We start from the raw sequence: 25,706 nt of genomic DNA, 5'->3' as shown, positions 1-25,706 counted from the left end.
CAAGCTTCCTGCCATCCAGGACCTCCGTACCAGGTGGTGTCAGAGGAAGTCCCTAAAAATTGTCAAAGACTCCAGCCAACCTCGTCATAGACTATTCTCTCTGCCACCGCACGGCAAGCGGTACCAAGTCTAGGTCCAAAAGGCTTCTTAACAGCTTCTACCCCCAAGCCATAAGAGTCCTGAACAGCTAATCATGGCTACCCGGACTATTAGCATTGACCCCCCCACCCCACCCCACCCCCTCTTTTACGCTGCTGCTACTTTGTTTATTATCTATGCATAGTCACTTTAACTCTACCCACATGTACATATTACCTCAATTACCTCGACTAACCGGTGCCCCCACACATTGACTCTGTACTGGTACCCCCGGCTGGGGGAGTGGGCGTATTTTCAACCTTGGGCTGAGTACGTATTCCTGCGCCTATCTTCAAATAATTATACAACGTGACAGGCATAGCCTTGTGTTGTTAATTTACCGAGCCCTTATCACAGTCAAGACACACCTACAGTGGGGAGAACAAGTATTTGATACACTGCCAATTTTGCAGGTTTTCCTACTTACAAAGCATGTAGAGGTCTGTCATTTTTATCATAGGTACACTTCAACTGTGAGAGATGGAATCTAAAACAAAAATCCAGAAAATCACATTGTATGATTTTTAAGTAATTAATTTGCATTTTATTGCATGACATAAGTATTTGATCACCTACCAACCAGTAAGAATTCCGGCTCTCACAGACCTGTTAGTTTTTCTTTAAGAAGCCCTCCTGTTCTCCACTCATTACCTGTATTAACTGCACCTGTTTGAACTCGTTACCTGTATAAAAGACACCTGTCCACACACTCAATCAAACAGACTCCAACCTCTCCACAATGGCCAAGATCAGAGAGCTGTGTAAGGACATCAGGGATACAATTGTAGACCTGCACAAGGTTGGGATGGGCTACAGGACAATAGGCAAGCAGCTTGGTGAGAAGGCAACAACTGTTGGCGCAATTATTAGAAAATGGAAGAAGTTCAAGATGACGGTCAATCACCCTCAGTCTGGGGCTCCATGCAAGATCTCACCTCGTGGGGCATCAATGATCATGAGGAAGGTGAGGGATCAGCCCAGAACTACACAGCAGGACCTGGTCAATGACCTGAAGAGAGCTGGGACCAGAGTCTCAAAGAAAACCATTAGTAACACACTACGCCATCATGGATTAAAATCCTGCAGCGCACTTAACGTCCCGCTGCTCAATCCAGCGCATGTCCAGGCCTGTCTGAAATTGCCAATGACCATCTGGATGATCCAGAGGAGGAATGGGAGAAGGTCATGTGGTCTGATGAGACAAAAATATAGTTTTTTGGTCTAAACTCCACTCGCCGTGTTTGGAGGAAGAAGAAGGATGAGTACAACCCCAAGAACACCATCCCAACCATGAAGCATGGAGGTGGAAACATCATTCTTTGGGGATGCTTTTCTGCAAAGGGGACAGGATGACTGCACCGTATTGAGGGGAGGATGGATGGGGCCATGTATCGCGAGATCTTGGCCAACAACCTCCTTCCCTCAGTAAGAGCATTGAAGATGGGTCGTGGCTGGGTCTTCCAGCATGACAATGACCCGAAACACACAGCCAGGGCAACTAAGGAGTGACTCCGTAAGAAGCATCTCAAGGTCCTGGAGTGGCCTAGCCAGTCTCCAGACCTGAACCCAATAGAAAATCTTTGGATGGAGCTGAAAGTCCGTGAATGCCCAGCGACAGCCCCCGAAAACTGAAGGATCTGGAGAAGGTCTGTATGGAGGAGTGGGCCAAAATCCCTGCTGCAGTGTGTGCAAACCTGGTCAAGACCTACAGGAAACGTATGATCTCTGTAATTGCAAACAAAGGTTTCTGTACCAAATATTAAGTTCTGCTTTTCTGATGTATCAAATACTTATGTCATGCAATAAAATGCAAAATAATTACTTAAAAATCATACAATGTGATTTTCTGGATTTTTGTTTTAGATTCCGTCTCTCACAGTTTAAGTGTACCTATGATAAAAATTACAGACCTCTACATGCTTTGTAAGTAGGAAAACCTGCAAAATCGGCAGTGTATCAAATACTTGTTCTCCCCACTGTATGTTATAGTAAAAAATACAGAATGTATTATAACAGAATGAAATAGAACAGAATATTTTCGATTTAGTTTATTCTGCCTGTTCTTTGGAATTTTCTAAATACACAATTCCACATAGAACACTGCATGGTGATGAATTACAGCCACAACATCTGTTTGGTGAGAAGGCCTAGGCTTAATGATTCTGATGAAAATATTAACTTTGTCTTTCTCAAGCTAATGTTTTTGCATATTTTCAGTGTGGAACCAGTCTATGTTTAGGGGGGTTATAGCGTAGCCCTAGGCTAACCAATTCAAAATGGCACTAGCAGTAGCCTAATCAGAAAATAGACGGGAAGCAATTATTTCAAAACAGCAGCTTGTTGTTGGAACTTCAATCAACCAGTCCATTTTGAATTTGTGATAAAACTGTTGTCATTTGGCATAGAACGTAGCTTGGGTACCCCATCAGTTAGATAAATTTTTATAGGCATGTACAGTGCCTTCAGAAAGTATTCACACCCCTTGACTTTTTCCACATTTTGTTGTTTCATATACTAACTAGACCGGGCACGCGCGTTCGTCCACATGCGCCATCGCGCACATTTAGATTTTGTCCATCCACACCAGACGCGATCAGGACACGCAGGTTGGAATATAAAAACGAACCAACAACATTCATTTGAGAACTGTTCGAAACACAATAAACATTCGTGGTCATTTAGCTAGCTAGCTTCCTGTTGCTAGCTAATTTGTCCTCGGATATAAACATTGGGTTGTTATTTTACCTGAAATGCACAAGGTCCTTTTTTTCTGGATCTTTGTAGAATTTTGACTCTCTTTGAGTCACACAAAATTGTGTGTTCTCTACTCCGACAATTAATCCACAGATTAAAGGGGAAACCTAGTTAGTTTCTAGTAATCTCTCCTCCTTCAGTCTTCTTCTTCTTCTTCTTCTTCTTCTTCTTCTTCTTCTTCTTCTTCTTCTTCTTCTTCTTCTTCTTCTTCTTCTTCTTCTTCTTCTTCTGTGGACTTTATATGGCAGTTGGCAACCAACTTTAAGGTGCATTACCACCACCAACTGGATTGGAGTGTGGATCTCAGTTCATCTTTCAATCACCCACGTTGGTGTATGATCCTAAAAACCAATGAGGAGATGGGAGAGGCGGAACTTGCAGCACGTCAAGCGTAAAAAATAGAACATAGTTCTGTTTTAGTGCCTGGTTACGCAGATGCTCGTTGACGCACGCGAGCAGTTTGGATGAAATGATTGAATAACATGTATGTGTACATTTATTTTGCAACGCTCGCACATGCAATGCGAGCGGTGTGGTCAGCATGTTAGTCTGAATAAAAATACATAAAAAAATTAGAATTTGTGTCACTGGCCTACAAACAATACACCATAATATCAAAGCGGAATTATGTTTTTTGAAATTTTTATAAATGTATTAAAAATGAAAAGCTGAAATGCCTTGAGTCAATAATTATACAAGCCGTTTGTTATGGCAAGCCTAAATAAGTTCAGTAGTCAAAATGTGCTTAACAAGTCACATAATAAATTGCATGGACTCATTGTGTGTGTAATAATAGTGTTTAACATGATTTTTTGAATGTCTACCTCATCTCTGTGCTCCACACATACAATTATCTGTAAGGTCCCTCAGTCGAGCAGATTCAACCACAAAGACCAGGGAGGTTTACCAATGCCTCGCAAAGAAGGGCACCAATTGGTAGATAAAAAAACAACAACATTGAATATCCCTTTTAGCACAGTTATTAATTACATTTTGGATGGTGTACAGTATCAATACACCCAGTCACCACAAAGATACCAGCGCCTTTCCTAACTCAGTTGTCAGAGAGAAAGGAAACCGCTCTGGGATTTCACCATGAGACCACTTGTGACTTTAAAACAGTTACAGAGATTAATGGGTGTGATAGGAGAAAACTGAGGATGGATCAACAACATTATAGTTACTCCACAATACTAACCTAATTGACAGAGTAAAAAGAAGGAAGCCTGTACAGAATACAAATATTCCAAAACAGGCATCTTGTTTGCAACAAAGCAATAAAGTAATACTACAAAAAATGTGGCAAAGCAATTCACTTTTTTGTCCTGAATACGAAGTTCAAAACATTACTGAGTACCACTCTCCATATTTTCAAGCATAGTGTGGGCTGCATCATGTTATGGGTATGCTTGTAATAGTTAAGGACTGGGGAGTTTTTCAGGATAAAACATAAATGGAATGGAGCAAAGCACTGGCAAAGTCCTAGAGGAAAACCTGGTTCAGTCTGCTTTTCACCAGACACTGGGAGATGAATTCACCTTTCAGCAGGACAATAACCTAAAACACAAGGCCAAATATACACTGGAGTTGCTTACCAAGATGACATTGAATGTACCTGAGTGGCCTAGTTACAGTTTTGACTTAAACCGACTTGAAACTCTATGGCAAGACTCGAAAATGGCTCTCTAGCAATGATCAATAACCAACTTGACAGAGCTTGAAGAATTTTAAAAAGAATAATGTGCAAATATTGTAGAATCCAGGTGTGCAAAGCTCTTAGAGACTAATCCATAAAGACTCACATTTGTAATTGCTGCCAAAGGTGATTCTAACATATATTGACTCAAGGGTGTGAATACTTATGGAAATACAATATTTCTGTCTTTAATTTTCAATAAAAAACGATTTAATCCATTTGGAATTCAGGCTGTAACAACAAAATGTGGAATAAGTCAAAGGGTTTGAATACTTTCTGAAGGCACTGTATTTCTGTAGTTCTAATGGGAACATGTGTGCACACTCATGCACATTCTTACCTCTGACATGGACTTTTTTTTGTTAGAAGCACTGTCATAGTGTCACTATGAAAATGTATAAAACTTGTCTCAGGAGCATACATATTTGATGCAACGAGGGTAGAACTGGCTTATTTGGTCGATATTGTGTAAAAAAAGAAATGTATGCACTAACTGTAAGTCGCTCTGGATAAGAGCGTCTGCTAAATGACGTAAATGTAAATGTAATGATATGATTTACCAAGCAAAGCAGAGCTGTTTTATCGAGGTACAAATATCCTGTGCTTTTTCACTTTGAGCATAGGTTCATAGCACTACAGACACAGCTTGGCTATATTGTAACCGCAAAGCGGCCACAATGCTCTCACATATGGGGCTCACCCAATAGTATTACTTTTGTAACTGAATGAAAACATTTGAACAATGTGATTTAACCGATTGATGTTAGGAAAATAGATGGTAAAGATGTAGAATGGTGTTAAATGCCTGTAAACAGTTTGGGGATAATTTTATTTCTCACAGATTTAATCAGGTAATATTAGGCCTACTGTCACATGCCCATGCTCATCATGGCAAAGTGAAATGACAAAATTTGCTCTCTGTAGCATCTCAAATGATATGTAACAACACCCTGAGTGCATCGGACATGAAACAACAATACATTTGACATTTTAGCAGACACTCTTATCCAGAGTGACTATGGTTAAGTGCCTTGCTCAAGGGCACTTCGACAGATTTTTCACATAGTCGGCTCGGGGATTCAAACCAGCAATCTTTTGGTTACTGGCCCAATGCTCTTAACCGCTAGGCTACCTGCCACTCTACAAATGTAGCAGCACAACAAAATAGATTTTCTTTTGCAGGTGTCTTTTCATTTTAAATGCCAGTGGTGCAACTGCTTTCTAACTTCACTGAACCAAAACAATGTTTTGCAAAACTTTCCAGTGGACAAAACCATTAATCTTGAGGCAACAAGGGGGGGTGCAAAATGCAATCTGTTAATTATTATATCACATATAAAATGGTCATATCAATTTTAATACAGACTATCTCAAAACATTACTTATCATTGAAAATGACAAATTACCTAATGGATCATGATACTTTTCTGGTAAAAAAAAAAGGTGAGGGTGCAAAAACATACGTTTGCACCCCTATTTTGAAAGTGGGGATGCAACTGCTCCGTTTGCTCCATTGCTCAGGTGTCTATGCTCACAGACACACGCATGCACTCTCTCACACACACTCTCACAGAACACACACACACACACACACACACACACACACACACACACACACACACACACACACACACACAGTCATACAAACAATCCAAATAACTTGCTAATTAGCTTCAATCCATCACGATCTGGTGTACAATATGTACCTACATGTACATATTACCTCAAATACCTCGACTAACCGGTGCCCCCGCACATTGACTCTGTGCCAGTACCACCTGTATATAGCCTCGCTATTGTTATTTTACTATTGTTATTTTAAAGCTGCTCTTTAATTATTTGTTACTTTTTTATTTTTTTATACTATTCTTTCTTAAAACTACATTGTTGGTTAAGGGCTTGTAAGTAAGCATTTCACTGTAAGGTCTACACCTGTTGTATTCGGCGCATGTGACAAATACATTTTGATTTGATTTGATTTGAAATGAGAATCGTTGGTGAGTGGTACCAAAAAAGCAAAGTTGAGCCTCTGAAAGGATATATACTGAGTTATATTTTTTGTCCTGTTTAATAAAGTGAGCTTAATCAACAGGCCATTTGAGTCAACACTGCATCAAAAAGGCATAGACAACTTGGGATGGGAAGCGTTCACATTCCAATGTAGCCATCTGTTATTTATACAATGACTCCCTTCTGGTGTACATACCTTTATTGCAGAGAAAAAAACATAAATCTATCAAACCAACTCATTATCTTTTTAATCAGCTGACCTGAGATGTGTCCCAGGGGACTGGAGAGAAGGTGGTGAGTCTGGGAGTCTTGTTATTATTCATATGTCAAACACAGTAGCACTATTACATAGGGCAGTGGCGACCCGTCATTCAAGGCAGGTAAGGCAGAGCCCCACCTGTTTTGAGCCCCACCTGTTAAGCTATTTTGCATGTTGTTTTGGCATTAATACGTGTCACATATCAGTTTGCAAACAATGTAAAAAAAAAAAAAAAGTCAATGAGTTAATAAAACCGCATACAAACATGGTCTCTTTTTTGCTTTCTTGAGTAAGGCAGCTCCAAAATGCAGGTGTTTCAGCCTAGCTCAGTGCTTTCTGTGGTGTTGGGGCAGCCAGCGGAAAATACGGAGCGTAGGGGTTGATAATGTTCTCTAGTTGCGCTGTGATTGGCTCAGTATTTTGTCACTCATGGGGACACTACGTCACCGCAAAATCTACAGGGAGAGCTCGAAAATTCAAGCCCCTTGGGTGCTGCCATAGGTACATTAGAAGTACCCATCCAAGAAGGCTCAAGGTCATTGGCCACAGAGAAAATTACGTCAAATCACGTTATATCTACAGTAGCTTTGATTGGACTGATCATGTCAACATCATACTTTCAAAATCTTAGCTAGCAAGCTAGACAAGCAGTCATCATCATGAATCACATCGACAATCTACAGGCAAATCCTTTTCAATCCTTGTCATATGAAGAGAAATTATAGATAAAACGTATCTGTGCTCATCATAAACATTACATTACACAACAAGTTGGAAATCACAAATTCAACAGTGAATGGTTTGGAAGGAATCAGCAGCTAACTGCAAGCATTGCAAAGCAATCACTAGCCTGCTATTCAGTGGAGTGGGTGTGTGGTCCAAGTCTGGGTTTAAGGGTCTCTTTATCAAGCTTAAAAGGATAAACATTCAACACCATGGGCCAGAAAAGGTTGAATACATTGGCCATGCTGTCAATCCAGCATGACTTCTGTCGCATAAAAAACAACTGGAAACTCTGAACTGGGAAATCTCAGACTTCAGTGAGTTCAAGACAACTGGGAACCCCCGACTGGGAAAATACGTTTGAACGGTCATCCAACTCGGAATTCCAAGTCGGGAACTCTGGCCTCTTTCTAGAGTTCTGATCTGAAGATCACTGACGTCATGATTCAACCTTGTTTTTTTCAGAGTCCCCAGTTGTCTTGAAAGCACCATAAATCCAGAGAATACCAGACTTTGATGACAAAGTTTGATGATAAAATTTGCCCACAAGTAAAATGGCTTGTATGCTGCTGCATAAATGATGTAATATGCCAGGGAGATATGTATACTGTAGCTAAGAAAGTAATACTAAGGGTATGTTGTGTAGTAAGCTGTTAGTAGCCCATGTGCCTCACCCTAATAATTTGGTCCCTTTCCCCCTCATAACTTAGCCTACTGTTCTGACTTGGTGGTGCACATGTAGCCTATAGCCTGTTTTAGAGAAATGTAATCATCGAATATTGTAAAAGCTTTCATTGTCTGCTTTATATGCCCCCTTTATTTATCCTATGATTCTGACTTTGTGTCCAGGGAGAACACTTTAAGAACACCCCATGTTCTGAATTATGTTGCTGTACATTTCGAAAGTGCTGAACAAATACTTATATTGACTATGTCCGTCCTAGCTTGCTCATTAATGTCTTGATCGAAATTACGGATTGCCTCTTATCCGTTTGTCGTCCCCTTATGCCATAGTTCGCACATCTCAATTTTCAGTAGAAACCACATTTGTTTAAGCAAGTCAGCCATATCAGCTATGTTTTTTTAAAAGGCAGTAAATGAGGCTGAATGAACTGTTTTGCTGCCAGGCTCCGCTGATAGCCAGGTGTAGCAATGGTAAGGATTCACTCCATGGTGCTGAAAAGAAAGCTCTGCTGTTGGGACAGCTTTATGTAGGCCCTAACAGTTTGTGGGCACCGCTTGTCACCGTTATAGTGTAATTAATCAATTGTTTAGTGTTGTGTTGTGTTGTGTAGTGGCTTTTCTGGCATGCATCCCAACTTTTTTGGGGGGGTTTGCCCCACCAAGATTTACATGCTAAAATCGCCATTGCATAGGGGACATCACAGAGAATGAAGAGCAGTTAATATTGCTATCAAAGTGCTAAGGAGAGTAATTATCAAGGGGCTAACTTAGTAAACAAAAGTAGAATACTTGAACATGATACCGTTTTTCTGCTTTAAGAGTTGAGTTACATAATCATACCTCCACAATGACTAAGTAATTAGAGGATATTTGGTGTTACTGTATGTTATTTCCTGGAACTGCATAAAGGAAGATTATTGGAACTGAGATATCAATTTTTATTGTGATAGGACACCACTATCTGACAAAGGCCACCCAGAAACCCAGATCTCTTTGGACCTCCCTTCAGGCCAATGAGGAGTCATGTCCCTGTCACTAAATTCCATGCTCCGCCCCTCCCCATCAGACTGGGCAGAGTCAGGCCCTGAGGCTAATCCAGGATCAGCCTGTAGCCCCTGGTTGTCTCTTTCTCTCCTTTTGCCTCTTGTTCTGCTCTCACCTGCCAATTTATTCACAGTCCCCGTGGTTTCTGGCCATCCTCACGTTTGCTCGCTTTCGGCTGCTGGCTCACCCTGAAAGGAGATAAGAGGAAAAATTACTCATTATGAATACTTTAAAAAAAGAGAAAATAATGACTGCGTTTACAATGACAAGCTGCTTGGATGACACTTGGTTTTGTGGGTTCCTCACTTGGCAACGGCAGCTAGCGGAGGGCATTGGTACCGCGTAGTGTGCCAAGGTCTTTGTTGAAGCGGGGCGAGTGTAGTACCGCCAAAGCAAGGGCTTAGCGAAAGGAAATGTTCTATCGGATAGGCATGGAATCGCAGAGACTCTTATTAGTACATCCCACTCCAGCTATAGACCTTTAAAAATACATTACTGACACAGAATTCTGGCTAGGCCTATATCAAGTATGGCTGGAGACCATGTTGGCAGACTGAACCTGTTTTCATTAACCATGTGGAAACCATAAAAATCTTATCCACCCACCTGACAAAAAAATAACTCATACCTTCCCGAACCCCTTTCTTCTCCAAAAATATCTCTCCACATTCCTGGCTCTATCTCCTCCTCCTCTCCCTTTCTGCTCTGCTGAGGCAGGTTTCAGTGCTTTTGAGGAACCAAATGTTACATAACTGGAGGGGCAACCGTCCAGCTGGGCCAAAAAGAAGAGTTTCTACTTAGTGGGGGGTGGGCTGCTCCACATATCCCAGGGACAAGGGCAGTCACATCTAACCACACATATACAGAGGAGAGGAAAGAGAGGATCCGCCCACTGAATAAATGATAGAGGGGAAAAAACCCTCACCGATAAAGCCCTCCATCCATTAATGCAAAGGGACGAGTGTAAATAAGGGAGTGTTTGATCCTCAAGAACATAAAAGTGGAGGCCTTTCCGGACCGTTGTCCTTATTTTCAGACTGGGGAGTCTGTAGACCCAGGCTGTATCTCTATAGTCTACAGTGGCCTCCTCTCCTTGTCTCCTCACTTTCATCTGCACTTTTCTGTTCTGAAAACAAAGAGCAGGTTACAGCAATATGGTTGATCCCTATCAGGCACTTGCTTTCACCTGTACATTTCCTTCCCCTCAGAGCAGAGGAAGGCAGGAGACATGGAGAGGAAGTCTCTGTGGACTATTGAGATGCAGCCCTTGTCAGGGTTTTCCCTCTTTCTACCTATCTCATCCATTCTGCGGCCTAGTGGGCGCTGTTCCACATTACTGTTGCATTATTTGCAAGAGCACGGCAGCTAATGGCAATGAAGCCTTACGTAAGCCCAGAGCATCCAAATGTGTGTCTCTGTGTGTGTGTGACTTTGTCTCTGTGTGTGTGTGTGTGTGTGTGTGTGTGTGTGTGTGTGTGTGTGTGTGTGTGTGTGTGTGTGTGTGTGTGTGTGTGTGTGTGTGTGTGTGTGTGTGTGTGTGTGTGTGTGTGTGTGTGTGTGTGTGTGTGTGTGTGCGTGTGCATGTGTGGGTGTGTGTGTGTGTGTGTGTTTGAGAGAAAGTATCGAGTGAGAACGAGCAAGAGAGTGTTTGTGTGTACAACAATGAACTCAACGCACAACACACAATACACTCCCTGAGGGCCCAATCCAGTGCATCTCTCGCTCTCTCCCTCTTTTTCTCTCTGGAGCTAGCTGACGCCGCAAAGCATATACTCAACTGAGAGTGACTAATTATACTCACAAAGAAGATGACGGAGATGATGGATTTGAGCATTGCCACACTAATCATCATCATCCTCATCCTCATCAACAATGATATATCCATAAAACACACACACACACACACCTCCTACTTTGACAAAACACTGCATCATCACATTTCCAAATGTGGATCCGGAGTCAATGTCTCAGAACGTGGAGAGATATATGTTCTCTGTAATGAGGACAGAGGAAAATACATATTCAAACATTAAGTACCAGGGCTGGAGAAGCCTCCTCTGTGGCTGGTTCCTAACAGGGGAGGATGGGGAGATGTAACCTACACTACATTGACATGTGTTCACTGTATGAACTATGCATAGTTAATGCTAGGAGAACAGTATAGAGTCGATGCTGTCTATCTCAGCTTAGCCACGTGATGGAGAGAGGTCAGGTTAGTGCAGCTGATGTTCCGAGGAGGAGAAGGAATGGAAAGAACAGCAGCATATATATTGAATAACTGTCAAGACATCTCTGAACATTGATAAAAAATCCTAACAGAAAAATGCTGAAATAGCATTCAAGGTACCAATTCACTTCGATTTCTGTATTTTTCTGTGAAATGTGTTCTACCTTTCCATATGGGTGAAAGGCACTCTAACGGATTGTATCAAATGATGGGTCCTATGAATGGGATGAGTACACCAATTTACTGGTGGTTTTTGGTCTACTGATAATAACCTCTGAATTCACCAACCCTTGAAGTAACTTTCCTCACAATGTTCAACCTCAATTTCAACCCAATAAACCTAGAGATTGCAATACCTCCTCCAAGTCTCCAGAGACTTATGCTTGTAAGCTACAGTGAGGGAAAAAAGTATGTGATCCCCTGCTGATTTTGTACGTTTGCCCACTGAGAAAGAAATGATAATGATAATTTTAATGGTAGGTTTATTTGAACAGTGAGAGTCAGAATAACAACAAAAAAATCCAGAAAAACGTATGTCAAAAATGTTATAAATTGATTTGCGTTTTAATGAGGGAAATAAGTATTTGACCCCCTCTCAATCGGAAAGATTTCTGGCTCCCAGGTGTCTTTTATACAGGTAACGAGCTGAGATTAGGAGCACACTCTTGAAGGGAGTGCTCCTAATCTCAGTTTGTTACCTGTATAAAAGACACCTGTCCACAGAAGCAATCAATCAATCAGATTCCAAACTCTCCACCATGGCCAAGACCAAAGATCTCTCCAAGGATGTCAGGGACAAGATTGTAGACCTACACAAGGTTGGAATGGGCTACAAGACCATCGCCAAGCAGCTTGGTGAGAAGGTGACAACAGTTGGTGCGATTATTTGCAAATGGAAGAAACACAAAATAACTGTCAATCTCCCTCGGCCTGGGGCTCCATGCAAGATCTCACCTCGTGGAGTTGCAATGATCATGAGAACAGTGAGGAATCAGCCCAGAACTACACGGGATGATCTTGTCAATGATGTCAAGGCAGCTGGGACCATAGTCACCAAGAAAACAATTGGTAACACACTACGCCGTGAAGGACTGAAATCCTGCAGCGCCCGCAAGGTCCCCCTGCTCAAGAAAGCACATATACAGGGCCATCTGAAGTTTGCCAATGAACATCTGAATGATTCAGAGGAGAACTGGGTGAAAGTGTTGTGGTCAGATGAGACCAAAATCGAGCTCTTTGGCATCAACTCAACTCGCCGTGTTTGGAGGAGGAGGAATGCAAGAACACCATCCCCACCGTCAAACATGAAGGTGGAAACATTATGCTTTGGGGGTGTTTTTCTGCTAAGGGGACAGGACAACTTCACTGCATCAAAGGGACGATGGACAGGTGCCATGTACCGTCAAATCTTGGGTGAGAACCTCCTTCTCTCAGCCAGGGCATTGAAAATGGGTCGTGAATGGGTATTCCAGCAGGACAATGACCCAAAACACACGGCCAAGTCAACAAAGGAGTGGCTCAAGAAGAAGCACATTAAGGTCCTGGAGTGGCCTTGCCAGTCTCCAGACCTTAATCCCATAGAAAATCTGTGGAGGGAGCTGAAGGTTCGAGTTGCCAAACGTCAGCCTCGAAACCTTAATGACTTGGAGAAGATCTGCAAAGAGGAGTGGAACAAAATCCCTCCTGAGATGTGTGCAAACCTGGTGGCCAACTACAAGAAACTTCTGACCTCTGTGATTGCCAACAAGGGTTTTTCCACCAAGTACTAAGTCATGTTTTGCAGAGGGGTCAAATACTTATTTCCCTCATTAAAATGCAAATCAATTTATAACATTTTTTTTCTGGATTTTGTTGTTGTTATTCTGTCTCTCACTGTTCAAATAAACCTACCATTAAAATTATAGACTGATCATGTCTTTGTCAGTGGACAAACGTACAAACACTTTTTTCCCTCACTCTACCACCTCCCCACTACAGCAGTGGGGCTAACATATAACATCCTCGTATCTCTGCCTCTCTTTATCTCTCCTGAACTCATGGACACAAGGTGCATCTCTCCAGGAGTAGTAGTCCAACAAATCATGCGATGTCAGCAATCTGCGCTCCTGCTACTCCCCTGGCCGCCCTATCACCATCTGACCCACAGGTCACCCTCCATCACCCTGTGGAAATGACCAAGAAATGTTGTCAGGCCCAATCAATGGGCAGCACAGCTGCTTGTTTAATTAAGGCTTGGGGTGGGGGGTGGTCGAGGCTGGGGTGGTCAAGGGTGAAGGTGAGGCCACCCTGGCAAGGAACAGAAGGTCCTAGAGGGTCTGTGAGTGCTGAAATCAGCTGGGGTGGGCCTCCCATTAATCATCACCTATTGGTAAATCCATCTGTGTCTGGACCAGCTCTCTCACCAGGCCAGCACACACACCCTGACCTCACCACCAAGTAACAAGAGAAAGGGAGGGAGGAAGGGGGATGTAAGTGAAAGAGAGACAGAAAGAGAAGGAGAAAAAACTAAAAAAGGAAAAGAGAGATGTATAGAGAAAGAGAGATAATAGTATAGGTAGATGGAGATGCGTTTGGGGTGGAGAGAAGAATGAAGACATTAGGAGAAAGAGATGAAATGAAGGGAGGGAATAGCCTGCTGTGTTTGCAATCCAGCCAATAAAGAATGTCTGGACGCCACGCTGTGAGGACAATATCTGAAGACAAGACAACAATTGGCAAACCCCAACAGAGACTCAGTCGATGAAACATTTGAAAGACTTGTATCTGAATGGCTGTGCATTACACATACTTCATTTATCTCTATGAAGGCACTAGGAGGTTGACTAGGAGTAGAGGGTTGCAGACCCCGACAGAAATCATTGCGTTGCGGTCAGCATTTTTCATGCTGCGGGTGGGAGCAGGAGGTCAGACAGACGACTTTGGAATTAAAATATTTTCTGGGTCCCACAGATTATTTGGAAACGGTCTTCTTTCTGCTTGGTATGGGTTAGCCTAGGCCTACCTGTTGTATTAAAAGCACATCTTTGTTCCATTACCTACCTGTTGTATTAAAAGTACATCTTTGTTCCATTACTTACCTGTTGTATTAAAAGTACATCTTTGTTGCATTATTCACTCCGCCTACCTCTCCTCTCCTAGTTGTGCGTACCAGTTAAATTGTGCCTGTAGTAGCCTATATGTGTGGTCTCAATGAAATAGAGTAGGCTGCCTATGCATGGGCGTAGAATCACGTGGCAGTTATCTTTCCAAGAAAATTAACTTAAATATGATTACAGTAATAGTTTAGTACAGTGTCTGTAAATAAATATTGGTAATGGAAAGAAATGAAGGGGGCTCAACCAACGTGAGTCGAGGTGCAGTCCAAAAATTAGATCATCAATAAAAAGGAAACGCGCACACAGGCTACCATGGTGAGCAAGCATTGCACCGTTTCATTTTCAATAACTATTAATTACCCATTTATTTGTCTCTGCCTGCAAATCCTCCTCCTAAAAGGTAGGCTATATCCTATATGTGAAAAGTAGGAGAAAGTGCAAGTGTCCGCTGTCATCGTGCTTGCTGCTTCAAGTTCAGTGGCCATGTGTGGTCTCAAAGAGTAGGCTATAGCTTATATATGGGTGGAGACGCACGGGGCAGTTTATCTGTCCACGGAAATGTACTTCCTAAATATGATTAGGCTATCGTTTACTACATTGCCTAGAAATAAATATATTTGTCTCCGTCTGAAAATCGAGAAAGTGCAAGTCTTTCCAACTCTGCTCTCTTCTAACTAAGAATAGTAATACAGATAGCCTAATATAATGGCCCATGTGAGAATCTCTGGTAATTTAACCTATTTCTTAGGTTATTTTTGTGCATTTTGATATTGCCTATAGGGCGCAAATTTGCTGGGACTCTGGCTGGCAAGTGCGCTGTGTCACATATGCCTAAAATAACATTGCTGGACTGTGATTGGGCATGGGACCAGTTTTTTTGCGGTAGCGGGTGGGAGTCGGACAGAAAGCCGGCGGGTGTGGGCGGGTGCAGTATGAAAAGCTGCGGGTGTGGGCGGGAGCGGGATGAAGAAATCAGTCCCATGCAGACCTCTAACTAGGAGGTTGGGGAGAAGCAGGCAGCTTTTACCAGCTGCCAATAATAGTCATTACAGAGTCATTACTATGACCTGACAGCGATCCATAACGATTTAATTCTGCTTTATTCCTGTCTTGATGTGTCTCATATACAGACAGGCTGGTTTATTTTATTTTAATAATTACATTTGGGGAGATGATGGTGATGAGATAAGGGAAATTAGGGACTAAAGTGGGAATTAAGTGGGAATACATTTATCTGGAACAAATAATATGATTTGGTAATTCTCTGTGTTACAGGATCTGTAACTTAATTAAATTAAAATGCAGCTAAAGCTCTACTTTAATATGATTTGTAATTAACACATTTCCCAGCAATGTACATAATTTGTCTGTAGACAATTGGAGTGCTTACAGGCTTTTCTGTTTCAACCTATTTTGTGAAACTGTCAAAGGCTTTTATGTGTGTTGTAGTGTGTGTGTGTTTGTGTGTGTGTGTGTGTGTCGCGATCGTCATACGAAGCAGACCAAGGCGCAGCGTGATACGAGTACATACTTTTATTTTAGTACTTACAAATACACAAAATAACAAAACGATACGTGAAGTCCTCGGTTATACAATACAAACCAACACGGAACAAGATCCCACGAATCACAAGTGCCCAAAAGGCTGCCTAAGTATGGTTCCCAATCAGAGACAACAAGCAACAGCTGATTCTCGTTGCTTCTGATTGAGAACCACCCTGGCCAACATAGAAACACATAACCTAGAACAGAACATAGGAAACGAAACATAGACACTACACAAAGAAACTAACACATTGGCTCAACATACAAGAGTCCCCAGAGCCAGGGCGTGACAGTGTGTGTGTGTTTGTGTGTGTGCGTGTGTGCGTTATTTGTAACTTGATGTGTTTACATATTTCCCTATAATCACTGCTACTGACAACCAGCCTGTAATACTGACAAATACTGGCTAATACAGAAACAATGGTATGGTGCTTTAGCCAGATGCCCTTCTCAGTCATTGACAATGAGGAAAGAGAAGACCTGCTTATTCAATGTAGTTAACAGGCCTGCTACATCTGATCTTTCTCAACATCTCACAAGACCACAGAAATGGCTGCCAGTCCTATAAAACCAATGACATGAGGGCTGATTAACAGCAACAATGTGTGATGGACATTACCTACCATGTTATAGTTTTATCAGTTGCTAACTGCCCCAATGTACAAACACAGCCATGGAGTCTATTCAATGGTTTAGCCACCCAGCGCTAATACACAACTGTATTAACAAATGTGGATACTTAACACAGTATGTTATGTAGCTCCAGAAGAGGGAGGGATCCTTATCTGCCTGCCTAATATATATATATATATATATATATATATATATATATATAAACTCTCTGCCGAGTTTAATTAGCACAATCAGGAGAGAGATATAGGATTAATATGTCTGATTAAGTGGCTGACTGAATTAGCATGGGGAGTGTAGGGAGGGTTTTGAAGGGAGTGAGAGAGAGTAGGAGGGAGGGATTATAAAAAGAAAGATGTCATTACAGACTGACAGCGTCCAACTGAGAAGATAATATTTCCTGGTTTTACCTCGTCTTCCAGTCACAGTGGGGCCAGTCTCTTCTCTTTGATTAATTATTTTTGACAAGGAAATGTTCCTCTGATTCATCTGACTGTGAAATGGATTCCTATTCGCCATTCTGTCTTAGGTTTTCAGTAGTACACATACCAGCTGTCAATTCTTCATGAAGGGGAAGATAATTGTTTTGGCCCCTTGAAAACTGCAGATTCACCGAATACATTATGATACATTTTTACTGAGAGAGACACAGGTATTAAAGATGAGTGGGCCTTATGAAGGTGCTTAACTGGGTAGAGGAGATATGAAGGGAGGTACAAAGAGAATTTCCTCCTAAGAAGAGAGAAAAAAGGAGACAATGCCCAAAATTCTAAAGGCAGAGGAAGAAAATTGGGAAAAGTAGTTTATGAAAAAGCAGAAAGCCGAGAAGATGAAAGCCCTACATGGCGAGGCCCGGGGGAGAGGAGTTAATTACCAATATATGGAATCACCCACACCTCAGAATGTTTGACTCTCTTATGAAAGCCTGCCAAACACTGGAACATAGGAGGGTTTTGGGCTTTAAGCATGACACTGAGGGAGTCATCTGAAGACACATTACATGCACATTTCAAATGATTTATTTTACTTTCTCATGGAGCATGCCAGCTGTGTTGTATAATACCCATAACATGTTTACTATTGAAACTGGTCTCAAATGACATGTTTATAACAGTTGTTTTCTATGACCTATGTGGGTGGAAAGGAGACTAGTGGAGAGGAGGGAGGGAGGGAAAGGACAAAATAGTAAAAAGAAAGGCAGAAGAGAGTGCGGGATGAGGGAGGTGTGGAGTAAAGGAGAGAAAAGGAGAGAAGTGGGAAGGAAGAGGAGTGAGGGCAAAGAGTAAAAAGGGAAGCAAAAAAGTTGAGAGAGGCATAGAGTGTGATGGGAGAGGAGAGAGTAGTAGAGTAGAGTGATTGGCTCATGGTGATTCAGTAGGCCTACTCATCTGTCCCCCACTGAGGCTAGTCTGGGTGAGTCACTGGGCGTGATGTCTGTCTCTATGGGCCAGGGGGAAGTGACCACATCGCTCGCACACAAACACACACACACACACAGGCACACGTGCACACACTACAATATATGCACACATACAGTGCCTTGCAAAGGTATTCATCCCATTGGCATTTTTCCGATTTTGTTGCATTACAACCTGTAACTTAAATTGATTTATATTTGGATTTCATGTTATGGATATAAACAAAATAGTCCAAATTGGTGAAGTGAAATGAAAAAAACGTTTGTTTCAAAAAATGAAATAAAATAAAAATAACGGAAAAGTGGTGTGTGCATATGTATTCACTCCCTTTGCGCTGAAGCCCCTAAATAAGATCTGGTGCAACCAATTACCTTCAGAAGTCACATAATTAGTTAAATAAAGTCCACCTGTGTGCAATCTAAGTGTCACATGATCTCAGTATATATGCACCTGTTCTGAAAGGCCCCAGAGTCTGCTACACCACTAAGCAAGGGGCACCACCAAGCAAGCGGCACCATGAAGACCAAGGAGCTCTCCAAAAAGGTCAGGGACAAAGTTGTGGAGAGGTACAGATCAGGGCTGGGTTATTTAAAAATATCAGAAACTTTGAACATCCCACAGAGCACCATTAAATCCATTATAAAAAAATGGAAAGAATATGGCACCACAATAAACCTGCCAAGAGAGGGCCGCCCACCAAAACTCACGGACCAGGCAAGGAGGGCATTAATCAGAGCGGCAACAAAGAGACCAAAGATAACCCTGAAGGAGCTGCAAAGCTCCACAGTGGAGATTGGAGTATCTGTCCATAGGACCACTTTAAGCCGTACACTCCACAGAGCTGATCTTTACGGAAGAGTGGCCAGAAAAAATGCCATTGTTTAAAGAAAAAAATAAGCAAACACGTTTGGTGTTCGCCAAAAGGCATGTGGGAGACTCCCCAAACATATGGAAGAAGGTACTCTTGTCAGATGAGACTAAAAGTTAGCTTTTTGCCCATCAAGGAAAATGCTATGTCTGGCGCAAACCCAACACATCTCATCACCCGAGAACACCATCCACACAGTGAAGCATGGTGGTGGCAGCATGCTTCACTGTTTTTTTATCGGCAGGGACTGGGGAACTGGTCAGAATTGAAGGAATGATGGATGCCGCTAAATACAGGGAAATTCTTGAGGGAAACCTGTTTCTGTCTTCCAGAGATTTGAGACTGGGACGGAGGTTCACCTTTCAGCAGGACAATGACCCTAAGCATACTGCTAAAGCAACACTCGAGTGGTTTAAGGGGAAACATTTAAACGTCTTGGAATGGCCTAGTCAAAGCCCAGACCTCAATCCAATTGAGAATCTGTGGTATGACTTAAAGATTGCTGTATACCAGCAGAACCCATCCAACTTGAAGGAGCTGGAGCAGTTTTGCCTTGAAGAATGGGCAAAAATCCCAGTGGCTAGATGTGCCAAGCTTATAGAGACATACCCCAAGAGACCTGCAGCTGTAATTGCTGCAAAAGGTGGCTCTACAAAGTTGTGACGAGTACTGAGGATACAAAGAGGCAGGACGCAGATGCAGGAATCAACAATGTAAAGGTTTACTTAACACTGAGCAAGAGAACAACAAAGAGCGAGTACACAACATGACACTAACAATCACACACATCACTGAACAGTCCAGGGCTATATAGGGGTGGTGATGGGATGATGAGGTGCAGGTGCGCTGGAGGTGATTAGGGTGCGTTGGGTTTCCATTCCGGTGTTGCCGAGGTGGTGCGCTCAGACCGGTGGCTCAGTAGTCCGGCGAATCAGAGCACCGGAGGGGAGTAACGGGAGGAGACGTGACAAAAGTATTGATTTTGGGGGGGAGAATAGTTATGCACGCTCAAGTTTTCTGTTTTTTTGTCTTATTTCTTGTTTGTTTCACAATAAAAAAGTGGTAGGCATGTTGTGTAAATCAAATGATACAAACCCCTAAAAAATCCATTTAAATTCCAGGTTGTAAGGCAAAATAGGGAAAATGCCAAGGGGGGTGAATACTTTCGCAAGCCACTGTAAGCACACACAAGCACACACACACACACGTGCGCACACGCGCACACACACACGCGCACACACAAACACAGGACCGCAGAGCATAGCGGGGCCATGAGGACTCAGGCTCCTGGTCTGCCATGAAAGAGGCATGCTAAAGGACTGGGGTGATTACAAATTAGAGCAGCACCTATGATGTTCCCCTCTCTTACTCCCAGGAGACTCAACCAGGGATGGAAGTCCTGTTGGTTCCTCATCTGCCTCACAGGTTGGCTGCTGCTATTATTCTACATTTAACATGGTCGCATAAAGCTGTTGTTATAATGAAATGACATTGTTTAACTGTGTAATAAAATCAACAGTGAATATCTGAACCATTAAGTGTTTATGCATTGATAATGTGCAGGCTGAACTAACTGCATAAAATATTTAATGGTTTGGAAAGTCACTGAAAGTGTGAACTGACATTCAGTCACTCCTTCTACCTGCCTCAGCTCACAACACAACACATCACTCTGTCTCACCCAACTCTTGCAAATGACCAACAAACAGCCATTTCCACCCACTTCCATGTGTCTAGCACGCACACACACACACACACACACGCACAAGCACAAGCACACGCACACGCACACACACACACGTACATACACAATAAGCTCCTCAATCAAGATTCTCTGTCTCTGGTGGGAGCAGCTAGTATTTGGGAGACTGAGGCCTAGATTCAATCAGATCAAACGTTAACCGGCGATAGCAGCCACCCGCATATAGGATGTTTTGGCGATGTCAGAAGAGGCTAAAGCGGATCTGATTGAATCAAGCCCTGAGTGTCTCAGTTTGAGAGAAGCCTCCCAGAGCATGTAAGCCTTGTGTTTCCGCATGCTTACACCCCTCTTAGACCCCTCTGCTCCTCCTCAGCCCAAACTCGAAATCCTCACGGACACGTCTCACCACAAAGTGTAACATCCCACGCAAGTCTTGTCGAGGAACATGCAACGGGAGGAAACTCATGCGAGGAGGTTTTCCATCCTTCCCTTTCAGCCAGAGAGAGAGAGACAGAGAGCGGTGGGTTTACAGTATGTGCAGCTGTCATTGCTGCTTCCTTAAGAGGATTTCAGATATCAGTGCTAAGCATAATGTTCATTACAGGTATTGAGGAGGGGATGTGGATGGTGGAGTTAAGAGAGAAACTGCTGATGTGGTACCAGAGGAGCAGAGTGTAATGTACCATCTGTAGGCTAGATTAGAAGACCGCCTCGTATCAGAAGAGCTGTGAGCCAGATAGCTTCATACCACACAGACACACACACACACACACACACACTCATCTGCTACTCAACAGCTAGGATTGCTTGTGTGCAAAAACAGATACAAAAGGGGAGACACACATGCTTGTGTGTATGTGTATGTGTGAGTGTGTGATTGCGTGTTTGTGCGAGTGTGTGCTAGTGTGTGCATGTGTGTGTGTGCGCGTGTACTGCATAGGACCACGGATAGAGCTCAAAGGATCATGTCTACCAGATCGCTCCATAGAAACTTTGAGTGGATTCTGTAGAGGTTTAATGATTACACACACTGTGCCAACAATATGCTCATTTGGTTATCTTACAAATATATCAGTTAAACAAAGCATGAATGATAAGAAGTACTATCATTGTCACTTGAATATGGACGATAATCATTGTATTGCTTGAAATGTTGACACAAATGATGATGCTGACAATGATGTGGTTGATAACAGCTAATTGTCATGCATCAACAACAATGGCAACATGCAACAACAAAGAAGAATAATGTAGTCAGATGGTATCACTCAAATTGATTAGCTTTTAAGCTTGAACAATGAAAATGAAATAAGGCAAAGAACAGAGGAGAGAGAATGGGAGGGAGGGAGGGAGGGAGGGAGATCTACAAAAAATGAAGCAGACAGACAGACAGACAGACAGACAGACAGACAGACAGACAGACAGATGGAGAAACAGATAGAGAGCAATGCTAGAGAGAGGGGGCACTGCGAGGAGACTTGTTTTCCTTTTCTTTGATCATCTCGTGCATGAGGGACTGTGAAGAAAGATAGAGATAGAGATAGATATATATAGAGAGAGACGGAGAGAGAGAAAAGAAGAGAGGGAGAGAGAGAGGCAGCTGATGATGAGGAGTACAGGCCACGCACCATCAGCCATGCGTCTCTGTCTTGCCCAGACCATCAGTCTTCCGGTGCTTTCCGGAACGATCTCGCGCCAGTCTAGCCCATAGCCTCAGTGCCAGCAGCAGCTGTTGTCGCCCACCAGCCCTCCCCATCCAGGGAGTGTAGTGTATGCACCAACGCATCAGAGAATCGTCAGGGTACTACAGTCAGATACTGTAGCAACACTGCCTGCCATGCAGACTCCCTGACACCAAAACATAGACACCAAAACATAGCAGAGAGACACAGAAAGAGTCACAGTGAGGAGAGTAGGATTGGGTGTTGTATACAGTACAGGATTCTGAATAAGTAGGTTGCAGCTTTGACAAAGGGTGGGTTAGAGATGTGAGGAGGAAACAGACAGAGGGAAGAGAGAGTGATAAAGGGAGAGAAAGAGAGATGAAGTCAGTGAGAATGTGTCTGTACGAGAGAGAGAGCGAGAGATATAGGGAGGGACAGAGAAAAGTAAGCAGGATAGAGCTGAAGAGAAATTGGAGGAGATACAGTACAGCCTGTATATTCCATAGACATGTTTGGTTATCAAGACCGAATACTTCTGCTAGTTCTGCTCATGTATACAGGTCGGGACATCTGATATACAGGCAATGGGCCATATCTACACTCTTAGAAAAAAGGTGCTATCTAGAACCAATAAGGGTTCTTCGGCTGTCCCCATAGGAGAACCATTTGAAGAACCCTTTTAGGTTAAAGGTAGAAAGAACGCTTTTGGTTCCAGGTAGAACCCTTTTGGGTTCCATGCAGAACCCTTTCCACAGAGGGTTCTACATGGTACCCAAAATAGTTATACCTGGAACCAAAAAGGGTTCTGCTATGGGGACAGCCGAAATAACCCTTTTGGAACCCTTTTTTCTAAAAGTGTATATGGGTAACAGCCGAAGGATAAAGGACATATTTCAGTGAAACGGGCCATGCTTGAACTGTGCTTTCTGTAATTGATGGCTATAGTTGGAGGTATGCAGGTGTATATTAACAACTGAGACACCTCTGATTGGAAAAGTTAGAGGGGTGGAATAGAGAAACGTTTATCTGTGTGTGTGTGTGTTTCAACAGCAGGCTTACCAGACAGAGTCTACATGTGTGTCTGAGTAGACATGTGAAATGATAGAGATAGAAACAGATGGAAAGTAAGCCTCTCTCTCTCTCTCTCTCTCTCTCTCTCTCGCCCTTTTCTCTGTGGAGAAGCAGGGCGTCTGAAGAGGTTATTTAGTTTTCATCTGGAGATGAAACTGAAGAGCTGTGTGGAGAGCCACAGTGGAATTACTGACTAGGGATGTACACTCCTGGGGCTCCCTGTCTCGCTCTCTCTCTCTCTCTCTCGCTGCCTTTTTCTTTCTGCTTTTCTCTCCGCTTTGCCTCTATCTCTTGCTCTCTCTCTTCTCTTACCCTCTCTTGCCCACCATTCTCTCTCCATCTCCCACCTTTCTGATCTTCCCCAGTGAGCTCACACTCTGCTCATTCGAGTCTCCCTCCTCCTCCCGGCTGCCTCTCCGGCCGTCTCACCTCTAATTCAAACTCCTTTCAGCCCAGACTGAACCATGACAGCCCTGCTGAGCTCCAGGTTCCTCCTCAGTCCTGTCTGAATCTATGTGGGAGAGCATCATTAATGGCACCCCCATCCCACTCCACAGTAATTTTTTTAAAAACAGCCCTCGTCCCTCCATCCTCTCTTGTGTTTTCCTTTCATCCTTTCATTCCTGGGATCGGACGAGGTCTGAGACGAGGACGGTGGCTCTGCTGACATGTCAACTCTGCCAGGGCTGCTGTGTGATAACCTGATGCTAATGAGCTGAGATGTCAAAGCTGAACCTTCACTCTAAGCCTCATTGGGGATGTTCCCCGCCATCGCACAAAAGTCAACATGCTAAAAATAAGAGAGCTATACGGAAAGTGCTAGACTACATCATCAACCCCATCACTCCCCATCCCCCATCTCTCTGCAGTAATCTAGGGAAGGTTCTAGGGAAGGTTGAGGCCCCTCCCTTCCGTCGCTGGAGGCCAATAGGGAGGAGGTCAGAGACTTGAGAGTGTGGTGCCGGGACAACAACCTCTCCCTCAACATCAGCAAGACAAAGGAGCTGATCGTGGACTACAGGAAACGGAGGGACGAGCAAACCCTCATTCACATCAACAGGGCTGTAGTGGAGCGGGTCGAGAAGTTCAAGTTCCTCGGTGTCCAGATCACTTAGGATCTATCATGGTCCACACACACCAACACAGTCGTGAAGAAGGCACGGCAACGCCTCTTACCCCCAAGGAAAAATGTTGCATGGACCCTCAGACTCTGACTGCAAGGCACTACAGAGGGTAGTGTGTACGGCCCAGTACATCACTGGGGCTGAGCTCCCTGCCATCCAGGACCTCTATGCCAGGCATTGTCAGAGGAAAGCCCTACATTTTCAAAGACTCCAGCCAACCAAAACTGTTCTCTTTGCTACCACACGGCAAGTCTGGAACCAACAGGACCCTGAAAAGCTTCTGCCCCCAAGCCATAAGACAGCTAAATAGTTAGTTAGATAGATAACCAAATAGCTACCCAGACTACCTGCATCACTTTTTTTGATCACATGCGCTGCTGCTACTGTTTATTATCTATCCTGTTGCCTAGTCACTTTATTCCTAGTTATATGTACATATCTACTTCAATTACCTCATACCCCTGCACATCAGCTCAGTACTGGTACCCCATGTATATAGCCAAGTTATTGTTACTCAGTGTGTATATATTATTACTTTTATTATGAAGTGTTATTACTTTTCTATTATTTCTCTATTTCCTTTCTCTTTTCATTGTTGGGAAGGGCCCATAAATAAGAGTTTCACTCTTAGTCTACACCTGTTGTTTATGAAGCATGTGACGAATAACATTCGATTTGATTTGATTTTGGAGGTTTGGAGAAGCCACATAATTAAGGTGGCATTGTGAATCTGGTAAAGTGGACCCAGGCAGCCAGCCTTCCTGAAAGCTCTGACTTGACGAGAGTGTGGCGCCCTGTGAATTTACACTTCCTGACTGTTTCCTGTTTACGCATAACTTCCTTTATCAATCTGACCACCCGACCCAGTGCACATAAAAACCCCTCCTCCTCCCTGTCCACATGTGTGCTGTGAGGGAACCAGAAAAGAAACTGAGAAGAACGTCACACATAACCCTGTTCAGCGGTGCTGTGGATTGTCGTAGCAGGTGAAAGAGACATAAAGGATGGAGAGAGAAAGAGAGAGCAAGAAAGGAGGCAGAAAGAAAGAAAGAAA

At 43.1% G+C, this 25,706-nt stretch overlaps 1 protein-coding gene across 1 annotated transcript in view; it reads right to left on the bottom strand.

The window, feature by feature from the left end:
• The window catches only part of lrrc4ca (leucine rich repeat containing 4C, genome duplicate a), an 86,254-nt gene that overhangs the window by 35,542 nt on the left and 25,006 nt on the right, over positions 1-25,706 (bottom strand). Inside the window, exon 2 of the mRNA XM_041837992.2 lies at positions 9,424-9,496. The gene's annotated coding sequence lies outside the window, so the exon portion shown is untranslated. The remainder of the gene's footprint in view (positions 1-9,423; positions 9,497-25,706) is intronic.

This window comes from Coregonus clupeaformis, chromosome 19, assembly GCF_020615455.1.
Source record: "Coregonus clupeaformis isolate EN_2021a chromosome 19, ASM2061545v1, whole genome shotgun sequence".
NCBI classification, from domain to species: domain Eukaryota; kingdom Metazoa; phylum Chordata; class Actinopteri; order Salmoniformes; family Salmonidae; genus Coregonus; species Coregonus clupeaformis.
The sequence above is the reverse complement of the archived record's forward strand: the minus strand, read 5'-3'. Positions and strand labels throughout refer to the sequence as shown.